Source organism: Nycticebus coucang, chromosome 9 (assembly GCF_027406575.1).
Source record: "Nycticebus coucang isolate mNycCou1 chromosome 9, mNycCou1.pri, whole genome shotgun sequence".
Taxonomy (NCBI): domain Eukaryota; kingdom Metazoa; phylum Chordata; class Mammalia; order Primates; family Lorisidae; genus Nycticebus; species Nycticebus coucang.
The window spans coordinates 130988792-131008334 of record NC_069788.1 but is presented as its reverse complement, the minus strand read 5'-3'; the positions used below and the strand labels follow the sequence as shown (position 1 = coordinate 131008334).

At 46.0% G+C, this 19543-nt stretch overlaps 1 protein-coding gene and 1 long non-coding RNA gene across 2 annotated transcripts in view; one reads left to right on the top strand and one right to left on the bottom strand.

Annotated features, from left to right (window-relative positions):
* Positions 1–19543, bottom strand: part of PRKCH (protein kinase C eta) — a 236819-nt gene that overhangs the window by 131677 nt on the left and 85599 nt on the right. The gene's annotated exons all lie outside the window — the stretch shown is intronic.
* LOC128593738 (uncharacterized) lies at positions 19056–19528 on the top strand. Its single transcript, XR_008382401.1, has 2 exons — positions 19056–19146; positions 19280–19528. It is a non-coding gene; the product is annotated as an uncharacterized LOC128593738 (long non-coding RNA).

Sequence of the window (19543 nt, the reverse complement as noted above, 5' to 3'; positions counted from 1 at the left end):
ATATCTCTGGATTTGTCTAATTACTCCTGTTACCCATTGTTTATCACAGGTTCTGCACACCCTGGGTTTTAAAGGTTATAAGGTACACCCCTGGGACTAGGGTATCTGTGTAGCCCAGAGCTCCCTCCCTGCTCCTGAACACTGCCACTCAGGAACCCTGGCAGAGCTCTGAAGGAGGAGCTTATTACTGCTGGCAAAGCACGGGCCCCTCCTTTTTTATTATTATTATTATTTTTTTTTTTTTTGTAGAGACAGAGTCTCACTTTACCACCCTCAGTAGAGTGCCATGATGTCACAGGACTCACAGCAACCTCTAGCTCTTGGGCTTCCGTGATTCTCCTGCCTCAGCCTCCCTAGCAGCTGGGATTACAGGCACCTGCCACAACGCCCGGCTATTTTTTGGTTGCAGTTCAGCCGGGGCTGGGTTTGAACCCACCACCCTCGATATATGGGGCCAGCGCCCTGCTCACTGAGCCACAGGCGCCAGTGTTACAGAGTTATATTTTTTTGAGACAGACTCTTACTCTATTGTCCTGGGTTGAGTACTGTGGCATCATCATAGCTCATAGCAACCTCAAACTTTTGGCCCGGGAGATCCTCACGGCTCAGCTTCCCCAGTAGCTGGGACAACAGGGGTCCATCGCAACACCTGGCTAATTTTTTTTCTTTCTATTTTTGGTAGAGACCAGATCTCACTCTTGCTCAGGCTGGTCTCGAACTCCTAAGCTGAGGGGCTCCACCTTCCTCAGCCTCCCAGAGTGCTAGGATTAAAGGTGTGAGCCACCGCACCTGCCCTATAGACTGTATTGCATAGATTCTCAACAGAGGGTGGTTTTGCTCCCCGGGGAGCATTTTGCAATGTCACAAGTAGAGGGGCAGGTGCTACTGATACCTACAGAGTACAGCCCAGAGACACTGCCAAACGTCCTACAATGTACACAGAAGTCCCTGCAACCAAGAATTATCTGGCCCAAAATATAAAGCATGCCAGGATGAGAAACTCTGCAGTATTCAGATTCTGCAGGAGATTTCATTTGGAGAAAAAAAGTATTTTGTTGCTTAAAATAAGTGAAAACTTCTGCTCTAGGACACCTGCCTGGATACCCCAACTATTCAAAAAAGCTACTCTTTTGTGTTGTGTTTCAAAGTCCTAAAATCAGACATTTGCTTTTTTTTTTTAAGAACAACTCATGACATGTAACAGACATTTGCTTTTAAATTCCTGTAACATGTCCCTTGGAGAACCATTAGCTGGCATAAAGAGCTCAGACTTTGCCTTTTATTTCTATCAAACGCAGGGTGGGCATCAAGAGCCCCACCCACCAGGACGTACCAGCAAGGTTCCTACTGAGCCGGTGTGGCATCTAAATAACTTCAACAGAGGGGACACTCAGATGGAGGCCTCATGTTTGTCCTGATGGGAGCCACGGGTGTTGCCTTTAGAGATCAACTCTCCATCAGTCAGGCGCAGAGCCAGAAGTTAAATATATTGCTCCTTTTAGGAAGGAAAGTGAACAATGGCCTCTTCATTTGAAACCACATGGGAATTTAGGAAGGCGCAGAGCATAATTCCCAGGATGGAAATGGCCCGGGCTTCACAGCTAACTCCAAGAGAGGTTTCAGCCCATTGCTGGTGAGCTCCCTGTTTACCAATTCCAGTGTGAAATTCAGGCTCTAACTGGTACCTGTTGATGATGCCAAGGGGTCAAGGGAATAAAAGCAGGTGGCCAGTCTATCACCAGGGCTTCCTGCTGCTCTGGGGTTGTCTGGGACATCTCAGCAAAAGAAACTGATCCACCACCCCACACACACACACCTGTGCTTTAGCTAATGCTTCAGGTATCAAGGCAGGCCCATGGCGCACATCTGTCTAATAAGCTCATTTTAACCTCCATCCCCATCCTCTATCCAGAGGTTGTCAAGCCTTCTTTCTGGAGCCCCTGCCAAGCCCTGTGCATTCATCATCATACATCTAACTATATGCTAAAATGTATTTAGATGACCACCTTCTTCTCCAGGCTGTAAACTTCTGGAAAAACAGGAATCCTGTCACATCCTCTTTATCACCAGGACACAGGCTGGTTGGTCCCTGTCCCACAGGGACTTAATATTGAATGAATGAGCCTGACCTGTGAAACACAAAACATGCTTCAAAGTCATGCCCTCCCAAGACTCTGCATGGCAGGTCACGTACCCTGTCTGTGCAGTCTGGAGTGAGCGAGCATAAGGCTAGAACTCGCTACAGTGAACTCAGCAGAGCAGGACAGACCTGTACAGAAGTTAGCTCTTCCCCAACGCACCGTTCCACATTTAAAACAATTGTAGGGTGGAGGAATTCAACCAACAGTTAGCAGAGTGGCTTCTCCATCAGTCCTTAAAGCTCTCACAAAATCCCTCAGACACAAACAGCAAAGGTGCTTTCAACCTAGATGCTTTCATTCAGGCTGTCAAGTCTATTAGACAGGGATTCAATCACACTATATGTCTTTCCTTTTTTTTTCTTTTTTTTTTTTTTTTTTTTTTTTTAAGAAAACAGGCTATTGGAACCATTCCCAAGCTTTGGATCCAGAACTTCCAGGGCAGAGAGAAAAATTCCTATAAAGGACCATGGATCTACCAGGAACCAGCCACTCGCTGTCTCAGACGGAAACATACATCTCAGATATGTACAACTGGTATGAATATATTTTTGTAAATTTTAAAAGCTTTACTGAACTTAGTCATTATGTATATTATTAGTCAAAAAAGATACAAAGTATATTTATGGGAGGCACTGGGAAATTTGGTACCGGTCTTCATAATCAAAAGGGCCAGAACTACTAGACCAGCCCAGTGCAAGTTCCCTCTGCTGTGCTGTGCCAACAGCCCTACAAATAAAGCAGGAGCAGTTAAACTGACGGCAGACCAAGAAAGACTGCCCTAAGGGAGAAATTAGTAAGTTCTATTCACTAAAGCAACCTGGGGTCCAGGCAACCAGAAGGAAGCTCTTTCAAAGAAGTCTACCTTCAGGAGCAGTCTGAAGAGAGTGAGCCACACTCAGTGACTAATTCAGGGGCTTGAAAAGCCCATCCCATGCTGGACCCCACCCCTCCCGGTCAAGTCCAAGGGAGACTGAAAAACAGAGGAAGGGAGGAAGACAGAAGGTCAGGACCCATACGTTTAGCTCTTGTAAATGTCATATAAAACCAGGTGCCTTTAATGTTTTAAGCATAATAGGATGTCGGGTAGAAAATTTACCCTTGTCCTAAGATTTGAGCTGGGGACAAATGGTACTAAGTACCCTACAGTCCAAGTTCCGAGAGCCCCTCTCTCTAAGGCTTCCTGCAGACAGGACCGCGAACACCCCTCCAACCACTCTGAACACATCCTCAGCCTCAGAATGAGTCTGAGAAAGGAAGGGGTATCACCTCAGAGGGGGTGACAAACTATTCCCTCCACAATCTGATGCTAGGAAGGGAGGCTCACATCACTCATGAGACTGTTTTAGAACTGAAGGTGAAAAACCAATGCATCTAAATAAACAAAATAGGGTCTCTCTGGATGATGGACTATTTTTCGGCCTTAAAAAAGGGAGGACATTCTGACACATGCTATGATGGGTATGGGCCTTGAAGACATGAGGCTGGGTAAAATAAGCCATCGCAAGAGAACACGTACTGCGCGCTACGTGGACACCGTTCTGTTCATAGGCGGTTCCTAGAGCAGTGACATCCAGAAAGGAAGAACAGGATGGCTGTTTGCAGGGACTGAAGGGAGAGGGGTGGGGAGACAACCTTTAATGGGTACAGAGTTTCAGTTTTATAACATGGAAAGAACCCTGGAGATGGATGGAGGTGATGCAAGTGTGGTTAATACACTAAACTGCTTATAAATGGTTCAGAGGGGGAAATTTTCACATTTGTGCATTTCATCACAATTAAAAATAAAAAATCTGAAGGTGACAGAAAGTGGGGAACCAGCCTGACAGAAAGCGAAGAGATCAATCCCCCAGAGGAAAGCAGTGACAGAGCAGAGGGAGAAGGGGTGTCACTACTGGAGAAAATGAGGATGGGGTCTGAGGCTGAGGGATTTGAAAGATATCGCAGGCCCAGGGCTCCCAGATAAACTCGGGCTGAAGATGACCACTGAGCACTGAGGCTGTCCCTGAAGGCACTGGCCCCGTGAGGATGGTGCTCATTTGCAAGACCCAGGAGGAGGGATAGGAGCCCGGGAAAGAAATAGGAAGGCTAGGCAGGGTGAGAACGGCACAGGCTCTCGCGGAGGGCGGGCTTTCATTCATCACCTGCGACACAGCCTGCAGACAGAATGAATGCACGCCCACTGTGGGTGCCCAGCGTGGGACTGGGCATGGACACTGGGACTCAAGAGCCATCTGGGGTGCGGATGGAGAGATGAGAGCAGCAGGTGGGGTGAAGTCCCGGAGGGAAACAGATCATGAGGGATGTGAGTGGGGAAAGAGGGGAGGGGAGGCGATGACCGGTCCCTGGACCATACAAACTGTAGGGGGAAGTAGAGAAAAGAGGAAGAGCCAGGGAGGGACAAGGATGACCAGTGGATTTTCAGACTTGGGGAAGTAAAAAGTGCAGGGTTGGGACGTGGGAGTGATGAGCACTGTCCAACATAACACAGACACCCGTGAGACCGGCACGCAGACCTGCTTCCTGGATTGGGCAAGGCACACACCCTCAGTGACCTTGCCAAGAGCTGCTGGAGCAGAATGGTGGACAGGGAAGCCAGAGAGCCTGGGCAGTGTCTGGACGAGTGTATGTAGACGGACTGTGCTCTCCAGACATCTGGATAAAAAAGAGGAGGGCCATTAGAAAGTGTCCGAGGGGTGCTGAAAAGTGTTTTGGGATAAGGAGGCTTGCTGTGTTTACAGAATGAAGGAAGAAAGTGAGAGAGGAATTAAAGAAAAAGAAGCACAGTTCTTGAGGAACCACAAGTCTTTAGCAAACGTAAGGACGGCTACACTCCGGGACAGAAAAGTACGGACTGCAGGTGGAGGACTGCAGATGAAGTCTGGAGCAGGATATACGAAGGGAAGCCATCCTTGATGCAATGTCTTGATCAAAAAGGACACGAAGCCACCTGCTCTGAAGGAGGGGTACATGAGGGTCTGGAAAAGAATGAGGAAGGAGTTGGAGGAGCTGGGGTATTGAAGATAACCACTTCTATTATTATTATTTTTTTTTTTTTGAGACACAGTCTTACTCTGTCCCCCTGGGTAAAGTGCTATGGCATCACAGCTCACAGCAACCTCAAACTCTTGGGCTCAAGCGATCCTCTTTTCTCAGCCTCCCGAGTAGCTGGGACTACAGGCGCCTACCACAATGCCCGGCTATTTTTTCTATTTTTAGTAGAGATGGGGTGTTGCTCTTGCTCAGGCTGGTCTTGAACTCTAAGCTCAAGTGATCCACCCACCGTGGGCTCCCAGAGAGCTAGGATTACAGGCACGAGCCACCGTGCCCGGCCGAGAACTACTGCTTCAGAACCAAGTCACTGGAGGGGACACCTGGGGCTCTCAAGGGACGAACGGGCAGGTGCAGTAGCAAGGTCACCACAGAAGCCCACTGAGAAAGGAGAGGCATATCTTGTCCTTGAGAGGCGTCTGGGCAAGAGAGGGGCAGAGGCTAAGGAGAAAGTGGTGGTGGGAAGCAAATGAGAGCATCCGTCAAGGCAGCTGGGGCTGTAAAGGGGGAAAGAAACTGGGTGGTAGCTGAGGACACTAGGTCTGGGTGAAGAATGCTTCTTCTAAATCACCACCCACTGAACAAAGTGTGGTCAGACCAGATAAATAAACAAGAAGAATATATTCAGAGGCCAGATCTGCCCAGGAAGAGGAGCAGCTTCTGTGAGAAGAGGGGCTTCCCTGGCAAGTGGCAGAAAGGATGCCAAGAAATAGCCATCTGTGGGACAGTGGGCGCCCGGAGACGGAGGCACCACAAGCCTTTCTCAGGAGAGTGCCAGAATCAGAAAGCGGGGACATCCTGCAGATGTAAAAGCCTTGTTATGAGTGAGAAGCAGCACAGTTGGGGCTTTGTTGGGTATCTGGTTAACACCAAGTATTTAGAGAGCACAGGTGCAGCTACGGTCCTCATCCCAGGAACAGCACAGCAGGGCGACTGCGCAGGTGAGGCACTAGCAAGAAGGGATATCAGAGGGTCAGGGGACCCCTGGGTGTCAAAGAGTTGGCACCGCAGTGGTAACCCACGGTCTAGGCTAGAGAGAGTGCTGAGAGGACCAGCAGGAGCCAGGTGCAGATAAATTAGTAGGAGCCGGGTTCAGGACATGTGGATTGAGTAGCAGTAACATACGGACTGAGTCACAGAAAAGCTTCCCATGTTAGAGATCCAATTTGGGTCTTTTTTTTTTTTAATCTTCCATTATTTGCACTTAGCATTTTGTACATGTGGGATACAGCTGTCATACCTGTTTTAATATCCTCATCTGCTAATTCTAACATCTGTGTCAGGTCTGGGTCAGTTTCAATTGTTGATTTGCTTCCACAATAGGCTTTATGTTCTTGTCTCTTTGCATGCCTGGTCATTTTGGGTTGGAGCAGACATTGTGAATTTTGCCTACTGAGTGCTAGATAGTTTTCTATTGCTGTAAGTATTCCTCAGCTTTGATCTGGGACTTAGTTAAGTGACTTAGATACATAGGGTTCAATCCTATCAGAACTTGATTTTCAGGTTTGTTAGGTGGGTGAGAACAGGGCTCAATCTGGACTAGCTGTTTCCCACTAGGAAGGCAATGACTGTGTTCTATGGTCCCCAAACCCCAGGCTATAGACCTACACCAGTTAGGAACCAAGCCACACGGCAGGAGGTTAAGTGGAAGGTAATCTAGTCAAGCTTCATCTGTATTTAGAGCATCTCTTGCGTAACGCCTTGAGCTCTGCCTCCTGTCAATTAAGGGGCAGTATTAGGTTCTGATTAGAGAACCAAGTAGGCTGTAAACTGCACGTGTGAGGGATCTAGGCTGTGTGCTCCTATGAGAATTGGAATGCCTGGTGATCTGAGATGGACCTAACATGTGTTTGAATCATCCCCAAACCATCCTCCCTTTCCCACCAACTGGTGGAAAAACTGTCTTCCATGAAACTGGTCCCTGGTACCAAAAAGGCTGGGGACCACTGCTTTACCCAACGCTCCATGACTCAGAGTTCTCCAGTGTGGCTGGGAGGCACAGGTGTTCTTCCTGACCCTGTGTGAGCACCAGACATAGTTATTTCTGATCCTTTGGAATGGTTCTTTCCCCAGTCTCAGGTAGTTTCTTTACACGGATCAGTACTCAGTTGCAGATTCAAGGGGGACACTTCGCAAATCTCCAGTGTTATCTCCCTGTGCAGCTCCTTTCTCTCTTGACACTCTCCCTGTGACCCTGGAATCTCAGATCCATCTCCTCAACTCAAGGAGTCCACTGGGCTCCATCTGGTTCCCCTTCTTGTTCTATAACAGCAGTGTCCAACCTGAAACCCACAGGCCACCTGCTGATTTGGGGAGGACCTTTTTGGCCTGTGTGGTGTTGGATATCACGGAAAGTATGCATGGACTTTTTTTTTTTTTTTTTGCTCATCAGCTTTTGTTTACATATTTAAAGTGTAGCCCAAGACGACTCCTATTCTACCAGTGTATGGTAGACAAAAAAAGAAAGGCTGGATTCCCTGTCTGTAACTTAGAAATTTTTCCAAGGCAATTCCAAAGGTCTCCCACCTCTGAGGAGCCAGTCACTCATCTTTGTCATCTGATGTCCAGTATCTTACACGTCAGTGTTTGGTTTATTTTGTCGATTTCTTTTTAGGTAGGAGGGCAAATCCTTGCTATGGCATTTTAGCCAAAAATGAAGTCCCTCTACAGGTTTTAAGCTGAGGAATCCAAGAACTATCCCACCAGCTTAATGGCCTAATAAACACATGTACAACTGAATGGAAAGTGGGCCCTACAGGGTTAATTGCCTGCCCTGTCCACTGTTTTCTGTGAAGACTTACTCTAGCTAATGCCACATACACTCACTGGCACCACTAGGATCTTGGTCCCTAAAGATGACAAGAGACCAGAGAAGGTGGATGCCTCCGAGCTGGTTGAGGGCCCTGCACAGCAAAGGCACCCCTGTTGTATGGTGAGTGTCTCTGCAAAGTCCCTGATGCGGAGTTCCTGCTGAGTTCTAATGCACCTTCTCCAGGAGGCCTCCTAGATGGTCAGGCTTGCAAGGTTTGACATCCAAATGACAGAAGAGCTAAGGACAAGAGGGCACCATGGTACCTCATACTCTCTGTCCCTTTGCAATTATTATTCTCATTTCCAAAACACATCTGGACTCAGCTCTTCTGGGCCGGCTCCACGAACCTAATGGATACTGTAGATCATCTGCTTCGAAATTAGCCAGGCACACTGGTCAACGTCCCAAGTACAAGATGCTCAGAACAGTAAGAAATGTGACCACCCTTGGGAGCTGGCCCTGTAAGCTTGTTCCTCTAGACCAGGCGTCCTCAAACTTTTTAAACAGGAGGCCAATTCACTGTCCCTCAGACCGCTGGAGGGCCGGACTATAGTTTAAAAAAAAACAACATTATGAACAAATTCCCATGCACACTGCACATATTTTATTTTGTGGTTTTTTTTTTTTTTTTTTGGCCGGGGCTGGGTTTGAACCCACCACCTCTGGCATATGGGACCGGCGCCCTACCTGCTGAGCCACAGGCGCCGCCCCACATATTTTATTTTGAAGTAAAAAACAAAACGGGAACTAATACAATCACACTGCTTCATGTGGCCTGCGGGCCGCAGTTTGAGGACACCTGCTCCAAACTGACTACAGCCAGGCAAGAAGTCAGGTGCATTGGCTACAGGTGATCTTTGCCATGGCTGAGGGAAGCTCTGGAGAGGGGAAGGGAGACCATCCAAGAAGACAGGAACATAGTAGGGACTGCAGAAGGAGTCACTTAGCCACACTAGCCCCCTCATCACACCCCATGGGCCACCAATGGTACTGGAAGCCAGAAGCAAACACCCGGAGTTAGACCCCCTCCACCATCAAGGCAGCAGGGTGTCCCAAAGAGCCTTTAACAAGATGAAACCTGCTGGCCCCCCAGCTTCGCACCAGCTCCATGGGTTTATCCTGCCCCGTGGGCAGGCAGCACAGAGCAGGGTGACGGGATTAACCCAAATCCACACAAAAGGTAACCGCCGTTTGTCAAAATATGTTCCCCCGGGGCGGCGCCTGTGGCTCAAGGAGTAGGGCGCTGGTCCCATATGCCGGAGGTGGCGGGTTCAAACCTAGCCCTGGCCAAAAACCACCAAAAAAAATAAAAAATAAAAAAAAATATATATATATATTTCTATAATATATATATAACATATATAAATATATTTATATAACATATATAAATATATATATATTCCCCCTTCATGGCAACAAGATGGTAATTTTTTCCTCCAAAATGCACAAGAGACACTTTCATTAATAATCAGGCGCTAGATTTAAAGTGGATTTCACTTAACATCACAAACTTTAAGAAGAAACTGGATAGTAAGTAAGCCGTAAACAAGACAAGCCAGCAAGCAAACCGAACCTGTTTACAGACTCAAGCTGGAGATGCCATCTGGAATTCAAAGACAACCAAGCCTGTACCATTAAAACCACACAAGTCAGCACGCCCTTCAACTTATAAATGAGAAACTGATTTAATAAACAGAGGTAAATACTTGGGAAAAGACCAGAGGCTATAAATAGATCCACATGGGTAAACTGACTCAAAGGATTTGTGAACAGTTAACAAAGGAAACAATCGTGTCCACTCCAGCTTGATGGGCAGCATGTTTATAAAGATTCTAGTGCAGGCTCGAGGCCCAGACTCAGTGGTTAGGGCGCTGGCATGTTTGAACCCGGCCCGAGCCTGCTGAACAACAGTGACATCTACAACAACAACAGGGCGCCTGTACTCGCAGCTACTTGGGAGGCTGAGGCAAGAGAATCGCTTAAGCCCTAGAGTTTGAGGTTGCTGTGAGCTGTGACACCACAGCACTCTACCAAGGGTGACATAGTGAGACTCTGTCTCAAAACACAACAACAACAACAACAAAAGATTCTAGCCCAGCAGTGATTTTCAACCAGTGTACCATGAGAGGATCTCAGGTGATCTTTTTAAAGATCATTAATTAAATTATTTTCAAAAGAAGTTCAAAGCATAGTAAGTATATATTCTTTTTTTTACTCTTTTTTTAAATCAACATAATTCAAAGTATGCCATGGAAGTTTAATTACAGGTTCAAGTGTACCATGAAATAAAAATGTTGAAAAACACTGTAGTACGGGGGAAAGGTAGAGGCCAAGATCAAGGATTCCTAACGGTGTACAATATTGGCCTTGGCACTTACCATCCAATCACGTAGAGATAAGAAATAGACACCAAGGAGCTTATGTCATCTGCTTTTCAAAACATGCCTTCTTCCTGGGACAGAGACCTAGAAACATCCTGTTGACATGAAGTCATTCGTCTCCACAGAGTTAAAAGGAGAAGGTGCTCATAGCTTTTCTATCTATGTGCTAAAAGAACCAAACAGCACGTGGGCTGGTTTTCACAGAGAGCCCTAAAAGTAATTCTCTGGCCCATAGCTCCCTGGGAACTAGGGCCCTCCTCCTGTTCTGCTTGCCTGTCAGCTGGACACGCATGAGCAGGGCTGGTCTACACCCCCCACTACCCCCAGGACACGCGTCCTCAGCAGCAGGTGCCATGCACGCAGCAGCAAGCAGCTGGGCCCTTACACAGGGGCTCAGGACACTGGCTCTGCTGGGCAGGTTTAGAAACAGGAGTGATATATGTCCCTGAAGCCCAGCAAGCAGGAAGCTGGCAAAGCAGAGTGTGCTTCTCTCATAGGTAGGGAACCCTTCCTGTCAACCTTAGGGAAGGTGCCCCAGGCTGGAACTCAGCCGCACTCACAGTACCTCCTACCAAAGCACCTAAAAACCCAGGCCACCAGCTATGTTACACCCTCCTAGAATAGGCCATACATCCTGTGATGTTCATGTGCTGTCTGGGAATTGAAACCCTGGCTGAGAAAGGGGGCCTGTGTAATCATCCATTTGCCAGCGCCTTTGAGACAATTCACCACCAACTACACGGAAGTCAATGGGGTCGGGATTTCCTTCCCAAGTGAGTGGGTACACGATAACCCATCTGAGGCCCCAACACGACCCTTTGTGAGTGGCTGTATGCTTGCATGCTTGTGTGTGTGATCTGATGGAACCACCACACCAATCCTGGGGTGCATGTCCTTAGCCGTATGTTCCACGCAGGGCAACCCTTGCTCAAGGCCACTCAGCTAGTAACATGGGCTGAAGAAACGATCCCTCTGATCTAAAGCTGATGGCTGCCTCCACCTCCCCCACATTGCCAGCACAGCAAGAGATCCCCAGCAGCAATTCTCAGGGCACCCTGACTGCGAGGTGCTGCTAAGGAAAGGGCCACCCTGACACCAGACAACGACTTTCCAGGATATTCAGGGAACTCGGCATCATTAAAAATAGATTTATTATCTGAAAGCGGATTTATTCTCTGATTCAAACAAATAAGCAAACGAAGAGATCTTTGTCTCCCCACACCTCCTCCAAAGGTCCCCAGAATAGTGAAACTCTATTGCCCAAAACCCTACGTGGGGGTGCAGCTGCACAAGTGGGCTTACTTTGTGTTTCAGAAAAGTATTTTCAGTTTGGATCCCAGGTAAGTCAGAGAATCCTTCCCACAAAAAAAGTGTCTGCAAATCCCCCCGGGGCCACTGCACACTGCCCAGTAAATACAGGTGCTCACATTCAGACTTTCAAACTAAAAAAATGCAAACCCCAGGGATATGAGGCATCCTCAACCTAGCCCTATCTGAAGAACTCAGCTTGGAAAACTTCAAAAGCATCGGACCACTCCAGTCACCAAACGAAACGGGCCTGTGATAGATTTCAGCCCACATGCTATTTGTGATACCTAATTAGAGGGAGAGTCAGGACCAAGCAGACACAGCCAGCAGGCAGCCAATATTCTGTACAGCAGGTGGAAGGCCCCAGGCAGGCTGTCCTTCAAAGTGACCGTTAAGCATTTGAGGAAGAGGAGTAAAAAGATGTGACAGGTCACAGACACACCTGGGCAGGGCCCTGAAGCTCCTTCTTCCACACCCTGGCTTAGTAATCTACCAGATGCTCACTGAGGAGAGGCTGGGAAGGTGACAAGAGTGTGACTGAACTGTCACCCTGACAAGCAGATTGGTCACCCAACAGCTAAAGACACACATACTTCAATCCCAGCAACAACACTTATGCCCTGAACCCCATACAGGGGTCTTGAATTTGGGGTATATGTACCCCAGAGATAAACAAAAGGCCTTCTGAGAGGGCCCAGGGCTAATATGTTTAACAAAATCAATACCAGAGTTAAGATTTAGCAAGAGCCCCTCTAAGTACTATGATGTCTCCCTGTGCCTTAGGTGGGTCCTCGGTAACCATCAGACAAGATAGTGGCCCTCAGATATGCCGTCCGTCCTTCAGAACAATTTCTGGACTTCATAGGAGTGATTAGACCTTTCATGATAAATACGTTAGTCATCCCACAGAGACACCGGAACTTAGCACCTGGGTATTTATTACTGAATCCCCATCCTAGTGATATTCAGGCAGGGCACGAGCACGCCTGTAATCCTAGCACTCTGGGAGGCCAAGGTGGGAGGAGTACTTGAGGTCAAGAGCTTGAGACCAGATTGAGGGAAACCCCATCTCTACAAAAAAAAAAAAAAAAAAAAAAAAAACAGAAAAAAATAGCTAGAGATTGTGGCGGGTGCCTGTAGTCCCAGCTACTCGGGAAGCTGAGGCTGAAAGATCACTTGAGACCAGGAGCTCAATGTTACAGTGAGCTATGATGACAGCACTTGCACTCTCGTCTTGGGTGACAGAGTGAGACCCTGCCTCAAAAAAACAAAAAAAAAAGTGAAATTTAGATAGGTAAACTAATTGATTAGAGCACCAGAATAGTCCCCGATGAACAGAATGATCACATTTAAATCATCCCTTTTAACACCCCTCCCTACCTACTATCCCTGCCTGTCATGAAGATGGCTGCTGTTCAGCCTTCCTGAGTATCAAATCCATCCCCCAACACAGCCTACACAATAAAAATCAGCTCCAGATCAAAAAGTGACCAGCTCCCAAGGTCAATATGGGAGGCCATGAAATTGACCAGCACGTCCATCCTCCAATCACAGCAAATGCCTGACAAGGCCAGTCCAGGTCATCAGGGCCGTCACCAACTAAGAGACGGAGGTGGGTACTGACAAAGCCACACCTCACTGTGGAAAAACTGATACCTTCAAAGCTTTTTTGCAAAAATAACCCTGTCCTGGACAGCGTTGAGAAAGTCAGTGTGAAGTGGAAGATGTTATCAGTCCTTCGAATCAATCAGAGCAATACACACAGTTAGGTGAGCAATCCTTGGTTCTAAGAATCACAAGCGCCATCGTAACCCCCAACCTGATAAAGATGAAAGAAATTTACTTTCACGATTTTTGTGATTGCTTTTAAAAACAGAGTCATTCCTCCAGAATGTTTACTTGGACTTATAAGTCAAAAGCAAACCTTTTAATTAGAACCACTTTTGAATGGACTTTTCCTCCTCCCCATTACCCTAAGAAAAGGGAAACACCTGTAACTTGTCTCCGGCTAAACCATCCTGGTTTTATATCACTTCCACCAGTCTCTGTGTTAGTCCTGAGGGTTTGCGGACATTACCCGCAAGGCCCTTAGCCTCTCAGTCTCATTTCTCCCCCTAATAATCCAAAAACTACATAATCTGACCCTTGTCGCAGCATGTTTTAAGGTTCTTGAAAGAAGACATCAGGAGCTTTATCAATTTTAAAGCCTGCGCCAAAGCAATACACTCCCCTGTGTATTTCTGAGGACTGAAATTATACCAAAGCAATACACTCCCCTATACATTTCCAGTGTGTGTTTTTTTCAAATAGCAAACTTCTCAATCGCCAAAACTTTACCTTAATCAAATTAATGTAGTTTCAGGGACAGCAAGGGTGTCCAAACTTGGCCAAGGTGATGAGAATCAGCCAAGGTGCTCTTCGGGAATCTGTCTCCTTGGCCCCTTCCCCAAAGATTCTGATTCAATCTATGTTCCGAGAAGCTCTATCTTTCAAAATTCTTAAGTGGTTCTACTGTGCTAGTACAAACCCTCCCTTGCTGTTTCATATTTTTTAAAGCTCCTATTCTCACTACTTGTTAAATCCCAAATTTAAGGACTCAGATAATGGAAGTATCCATTTTTACATAAAATAAGTATCAAAATTCAACAAGAATTAACCCTACAATGACCCTAGACGGAGCGCCAGCCTGTTTACCTCTCCAGATGTTTAGCAGAGGCACGTCACTGATGTTTATTAAAACTGAACAACGAATGATTGTTCCCAACAGAAGACACCAGCTGAGCCTAAACTTTCTGTGCTTTGGGTGGGAGAGGTGCACAGATAAGAGCACCATCAGAATCGAATCACAGCTAATTATATATTTAGCAGTGCATGGACTTGTTACAGCTCTCCAGACAGTCAATTTGAACTTGTAATGCTTTTTAAGCTGCACCATGGTTCCCAATTTAGATTAGAACAGTAAGAAACCATGGTGGAATTCACAGAACTGGAGAAAGTCTCATGAGGAACTCAAAAAGAGTTTTCACTTTAGCAAAGTCTATTAAGTCTTGACCAGTGGATGTCCCGTTGTGCTCTAGAAGCCCCTAGCCCAGGGGGCAAAGATACGTTCAATCAGCCAAATGGTAAGCAAACACCAAACATAAGTGAATGCCCCTTATGGGACAAAAGCATGTTCTAGAAAAGGGAAGTGACATTAGCAGGTGCCAAACTTGTGCCAACACAGGCACATCCCTGGACCTCAGGGCTCAGCCACAGTCCTAACTCACTGACCAGACTCCCTTTCGGGGTCTCTGTGCTGACTCTTTCCTCTCCCCACAGACCGCCTTGAGGCCCATCCCTCCCTTTCTTCTGGCCTCTGGCTCAAATGGCAACTCATCAGAGGGGCTCCCTGACTACCTGATTTGAACAGAACAGCACACACACAGCCCCACCTCTGACCCCTCACCCGGTCTCATTATTTCCGTGACACACACCACCTGGCACGTTGTGTTAACTTGTCTAGCTGCTTGTGCCTCCACCCACACACCTAATTTTGAATTCTGGTGAGAATAAACAAGCGTCATGAGTGAGCCATGCACACACGTGTGTGAATGCAGACATCCACTACATAATTTTATAATTCTATACCTAAGTACTCTGTGTGGATGGATGGGCGGACCTCCTGATCCACCGGTCCTAATGGTGATACTTTAGAAGGATTGCTCAACCCAGTAGATTTTGTAACCAAATGTAAATTCATAGAGGAAGCAGCTACCGTATTTTGCTGTGTATAATGTGTACCTTTGCCCAAATTTTTGAAGGAAACATAAGGATGTCCATTATACATAAGTAGTACAGCTTGGGAGTAGGGAAGCCCAGCAGTCTCCCCTCCCCCTGGGCCCAACAGACACACAGGGTTCCCATCCCAAAGGGTCTGGGATTTGGTGGGAGCAGGTCTGAGTGGCCTCCACAGAGCACAACCATTACGGGAGGGGCAGTGTTGGGGCTGCAAGGTGGTCTGCAGCTGTGCAGGACAAGGGCTGAGACCCAAGGACTGGCCATGCAGAGGGGACTAGGAGCCCAGGACAGGCCCCAGGGACCTGCCTGGCTGCCCAAGCACCCAGAAAAGTTCCCATCCTGCTGGCAGCAGGGAGGGAAGGGCTCCCAGGAGAAAGAAGGAGCAGTCTTCACAGAGCAGGTGGCTGCAGGTTTACCGGGGAAGTGTTAGCCCTCCCCAGCTGTGTCTCTCCAGGAGAGAGCTGGCCACTTTCTGAAAGTTTGGGCCAAAAATAGATGGGTGTGCATTACATGGGAGTGCATTATACACAGCAAAATATGGTAATTTTCTCCAAAATACCATGAGGGCTAAGTTGCTAGTTTACAAATCCAAGGCAATTTCTGACATACATTAAAAAAAATGCATCTGCAACCCTGGGCCACTATGGGGCCCCGACCCCCCAACTTCAAGCAGCATCAGCACCATCTTGAGATCCACAACAGAAACCTCAGACACCAGGATGAAATGACTGATGCTAAGTGTTAGGGGATAAGGAGAGAAACAGGTCTTCCTACCTCCTACCTGTCCACTGGCCTGGGGTGTTACTGACTCAAGTGAAGGGTTATCAACATCCACCGCCTGGAAAACAGAAACTCTGCGGTCTCACTCGTTCATTTGAAACCAAAAAGGGCAGAGAGATAAAGGGTTGCTGGAAATAAAATTGAAGTGTAATAAAAATTAACATTGGAGCAATTCATTTTTCCATCAAAAAATTAAACATTTCTGTCTAGCCAAATCTCAGTCCTACTGAGAGAATACCAATCAGTACAATGGGGGGGGGGGGGATGAAGTTTGAACAAAAGCAAGAAACTAGTCAGACTCTGTTTTGCAAGGATCTGGACTGTGAAAGCAGCTTGCTAGTTAGTAACCTAGCTCCATAGATGCGGCGAGGCTTCCGATGTGTCCAGGCTCCCGGTGCGTCCATCCACAGATCTTTGAGCAGTCTGAGGTTCCATTTTTAGTGCTTACAGCCCTGACCACTTGCTCAGAAGTAAATACTGTTCTGCTTGAATCAAGCAAAGGTTCAGCATGAAGCTAACCCTTTAACAGGCATCTCTAAAGTTAGAAACCACCATAGGCTTCTGGGCTGTTTTTTTTTTTATTATTATTAAATCATAGCTATGTACATTAATGTGATCATGGGGCACCATACACTGGTTTTATAAACCGTTTGACACCTTTTCATCACACTGGTTAACATAGCCTTCCTGGCATTTTCTTAGTTATTATGTTAAGACATTTATATTCTACATTTACTAAGTTTCACATGTACCCTTGTAAGATGCAGCACAGGTGTAATCCCACCAATCACCCTTCCTCCGCCCACCCTCTACCCTCCCTCCCCTCCCTCTCCCCCTTCCCCCTATTGTTAGGTTGTAACTGGGTTATAGCTTTCATGTGAAAGCCATAAATTGGTTTCGTAGTAAGGCTGAGTACATTGGATACTTTCTCTTCCATTCCTGAGATACTTTGCTAAGAAGAATATGTTCCAGCTCCATCCATGTAAACATGAAAGAGGTAAAGTCTCCATCTTTCTTTAAGGCTGCATAATATTCCATGGTGTACATACACCACAGTTTATTAATCCATTCGTGGACCAATGGGCACTTGGGCTTTTTCCATGACTTAGCAATTATGAATTGGGCTACAATAAACGTTCTGGTACAAATATCTTTGTTGTAATGTGATTTTTGGTCTTCTGGGTATATACCTAGTAGAGGAATTATAGGATTGAATGGCAGATCTATTTTTAGATCTCTAAGTGTTGGCTTCTGGGCTGTTTTGATGTTACTTCCTGACCTTATCTTTGTCAAAGCAGGCTTATAACAAAAACGGGCAGAACAAAAACACTGCACAGTAAAAACAATTAGAAAAAGAAGAATTATAGTTTCAAAAAATGAATGAATTGATTCTATTAGGAAGAGAATCTAAAATCAGTTCCCAAGATAACATGCCAAGATTTGTCAGTTCCTTCTCCCTGTGGCCACTAAAATTTAAAGGGCTGAGATTTTGAAAGAAAAAAAGGAAAAATTAATCTAGACATTATCAGTGTTTTGGTCCCAGGACCTCTTTACAGTCTCAAAAATTATTATGATTCAGAGTCTTAGTTTCTATGGATTCTATCGATATTTGCCACATTAGAAATTTAAATAGAGATGCTTTAAAATATTTACTCATTTATTTAAAACAACAAGTCCACTACATATTAACATAAACATTTCTAGGAAAGATAACTGTATTTTTCAAAATCCGAACAAATAATGAAAAGGATGGCATCATTTTACCATTTGCAAATCTCTTTAATGTCTGACTAAAAAGAAGATAGCTGGCTTCTCACATCTGCTTCTGTATTTGAACTTTTGCAGTGCTGTTTTAGTGTAAGAACATGAATACAGTCCAGCCTCACACAGAGACTAGTTAAAAAAAAACTATTTTAATTGCCTTTGCAGATAATTGTGAATATTGTTTGATACTATTATCAAAACCTAACAAGCGGTCGTTTCTTTAATTGGTTGCAACAGAGTATATAAAAGCGTATCAATGAACTTTCTATACTTTTACATACAAATCCATTCGCCTATTCTATACTCAACAGATCCTTGAGCCATACATTGTGCTACAACATCTTGCATTGGCCATTTTGAAAATACATATTCCAGACATTGACAAATCTCATTCCACGATTCTTTAAAAATCACAATTGTTCACCAACAACAACTAGATCATGGGAAAAGACTAAGTTCTGAGAAGCTGTCACTTCACAATGATAGACGGTTTGAAGGCTTTAATTTCATCAGTGGCACCAAATACTTAGAGATGTTTTACTTGAAGTAACAGGATCAATTCATTTCTTTTAAAGAAAATATCTAACAAATTTGCAAAACTCTACTACTCTACAGTTTGTCGTTCTTTCGAAATACAATAGAACCTCCATAGCTGACCACCTCCCAACCTTGACCACCTCAACTTGACTTAATTTTCATAGACCAGACATACACCACACATGTGTATCAGTACAGTGGCCCTAGTTCCTTATGTTGACCATCTCTGTATGTTCACCAGTTTGTTACAGCACCTTAGGTGGTCAACTTGCAGAGGTTCTACAGTGATAAAAAATAATGTTCCATGCAAAAAGTGGCTAGCTCATCTAATAATTCAATCATACAAATGCTTTTCCTTGAGATGTGATAGCATTGCAGTATAGAGCAGAAGGGCTTTACACATCTCGTTTTCTCACGCAGAATATTACAAGGATGTGTGGTCAAGGGTTGCGCTTTAATAACACTAATAATGTTTACTGTTTCATCAAAGGCATTGTTGAACGAAACTCCCTGTGGCATTATCCAGGGGGAGCCAGGAGCCCAGGCCCAGCTCATCACTTTCCATCCTTCCTTTAACAAAGGGGCCCTGCTCAGTGTGGTGAGTATGCTAGGCTGCTGAATTTTAGGGGGTGGGGTGGGAAGTTAAGAGCCTTGCTTTCTGTGTGGTTCTGCCAAGTGGCCTTCTTGGGGCCCAGGCTCTGATACTACTTTTCTTTACCCCCTCTCCATAGTGCTGGTCCACAGGCCGAATTGCCCACATCCCTCTGTACTTTGTCAATGCCCAGTTTCCACGTTTTAGCTCAGTGGTTGGCTGGGCTCAAGAGCCCCCATCTGGGGGTGGAAGCTCTATTCATGACCTGCCCCTCTTTACTGAGACATCCCTGAGCTCTGCCCCTTGGGACCCCCTCCCAGGGCCCCCACCAGCCCAGCCTCATTCCCCTCACTCTCATCTCCCATTACAATAAATGTTTTGTTCTCCACTAAAAAAAAAAAAA